Source organism: Nannochloropsis gaditana, assembly GCF_000240725.1.
Source record: "Nannochloropsis gaditana CCMP526 unplaced genomic scaffold scaffold091, whole genome shotgun sequence".
In the NCBI taxonomy this organism is placed as follows: Eukaryota; class Eustigmatophyceae; order Eustigmatales; family Monodopsidaceae; genus Microchloropsis; species Microchloropsis gaditana.
In genome coordinates, this window is record NW_005803862.1 from 44724 (window position 1) to 47366 (window position 2643).

Sequence of the window (2643 nt, forward strand, 5' to 3'; positions counted from 1 at the left end):
GCACCGTCGTGGCCCGCCTCCCCGCCGAGCTCCTCTTCCACCGACCGGACTACGACCTCGAGAAGCACTTGGGCGATTTGGTCGATCACGTGGCTGGTACCTCTATTTCTTTTCCTTCCTTCCTTCCCTCCTTCCCTCCCTCCCTTCTTCCAGCCCCCCCTTTAGCCCTGGGACGCGGCACATTGGTGTTCGCCTTCCTCCTCATTCTCACTCCACCCCACTTGTCCCTCCCGCAACCGATACCATGCTTGCACCCTCATTTTGTCTACCTCTTTCCTTCCTCTCCCTCCATATCTGTCCCTCCGTTCTTCCCTCCCAGCCCTCAAGGAACAGACCCACTCTATGATTGGATGGGCCAAGAGTCTGAACGACGAATATCTGAACGAGCAGCAATATCGTATGAATCAAGTCATCTACCTTCTTACCATGGTGTGTCTCAGCCCTTGATTCCCTTTTTTGTTTCTCTTTCCCCTGCTTCTGCCACCCTTCCTCTCGTGACGTCTTGCGCAGCAACGTTGGCATATGTAGAGATGCCCCCGCCCCGGATGCTGTCTCAGACCTCATCTGAACACCCTACTGCGTAATGGACACAGGTGACTACTCTCATGCTCCCTGCCCAGTTCCTCACGGGTGTATTCGGCATGAATGTACGTACCCATCATCCACCCCGTCCCTTCCCTATCTTTTCTTATGCACATACGAAAACTTCAACCGACACGAAATTGTGCGCGTCATTTCTCTCTTCTCCCTTTTCCCTTTCCTCCCTCAGTTCGAGTACTTCCCCCTTCTCAACGAACCGTGGGGATTTCCCGTCTTCTGGGTGATGACAAGCTCTGCTATTGGCCTCATTTTGTACATTTTCAGGGCCAAAAGATGGCTCTGATTATTGTAAAATAATGAGAAATGACCAAGAAAAAAGTTTAAAGCTCTTCCTCTTCACAAAAGGGAGACGTTAACGCCTGCAGGGAAGTTTTTCACGCTTCCGTTTTTGCTTTTCTTCCCATTTGATTGAATTCTTTTTAGTTTAATAGGGCGGACAAAGCACCCTAACCTCCCCTATGTCAAAACCTTTCGAAACACTACTGAACCCAAACTAAGGCCCCAGTGAGCAAATAAAAAAAGGGAAAAGGGAAGTATTAAACATCCCTACAACCTCATCGTTTCGACGTCGCATGCTATTCGTGCGCGGTGACACCGAATGTACAAGGCTCAAAACCCCGGCACATAAGCAAAAGGAGCCCCGTGGGCGGGAATTCCTTGGCGAGGCCTGACGCCGCGCGTCATGGCGGAGTCTGAACACACAAAAGAAGATAAAACTACGACAACCAGCGTCCCTGTACAGTGACTAGGAATGGTTCACGAAGCAGGCATTAAGGCGAGACATAATGAACTGGATGCAAGCTTTGCCTTCTGTTCGGAGCACAGAACGCGACGCCCTATCGCTCTTCTCACAGTGTTCTCTTATCATTCCTTGCACCAACAGACAGATACATGAGCGGTACTCCAGAAGTTCCAGACTTCCTCTTGGAGGAGCTCGGAAGTCAGGTGTGTTTTGTGCCTGCTTGGCTTGCTTTTCCCTTCTTTCTCACTTCTTCCCTGTTTCACTCCTGCCGCTGGGTACCCTTGTCGCTCCAGTGCCTCTCAATTCTTCTTCATGAACTTTTGACCATTAAACTCATTAAATGTCCAAACGATAGAAACTTTCCCTGCTAAAGGCAGACTCTTTGTCGTTCAAGCCGCGGAAAGTGGCGCCCGTCTTCCTCACACTTCCTCACACCTCCCTTCCCGTGTTTCTCATCTTTCTTCCTCCCTTAGGCACCAGGCTTGGAAGAGAATGGTGAGTCAGAACTGAACGACGACGTTGCCAGACTGACTCGGTGGTGGCTCCAGGAAGAGGCGGCGCCGGAGCTCTTGCCTTTCCAGACCCAGACGGTGGAAGACTTGTACGCCGTCGTGGAAGAGCAGCAGGTTTGTGGAGGGAGGCTTCCTGGGACGAGAAACACCCCCCGCGCCCCTGCTCAAGTTGGGGAGGGGCGAGGGCCTGCCCCCTCTGGGTTGGCAACGAGCTACCCCCTTCTCCTCCCTCACACCCTTTCCGCCTTCTCCTCGCCATGCAGGGCTTTGTGGACGTGTCCAAGACCTCCGTGGCTGAGGCCTCCTCGGCGCTTCTTTACCAGATGGAGATCGACCGGTACCCATTTCCTCCCCCGCCCTGGCCATCCCCTATCCTCTACCCCCTTCTCACTCCTCCCCACAACCCTCTCCGCGTTCCCTCTCCCTCTTCCCTCCAGCGTCAAGTACCTCCTCTCCCGCTACCTGCGGGCTCGCCTACGGAAGCTTGAGAAGTACATCCTGCACGTGGCCCTTGATCCTGGTGCGGCCAGGAGGGAGGGAGGGAGGGGTGGGAGAGCAGTTGTGTCCGTGAGGAAGTAAGGCGGGGTCGTTGAGGCCCGTAACGGCTCCCATCGTTGCCTTCTCCTCACCTCTTCCCTCCCTGCCTTTCCTCCCCCCTGTCCCCTCCCTCCTCCCCTGCAGACATGCGTCAACGCCTCTCTCCTCAGGAGCTGCGCTTTGCGGGCCAGTACCTTGACTTGGTGGTGCGCAAGGGGGAGCAGAGAGGACGGGAGAGAGGGAGGGAGGGAG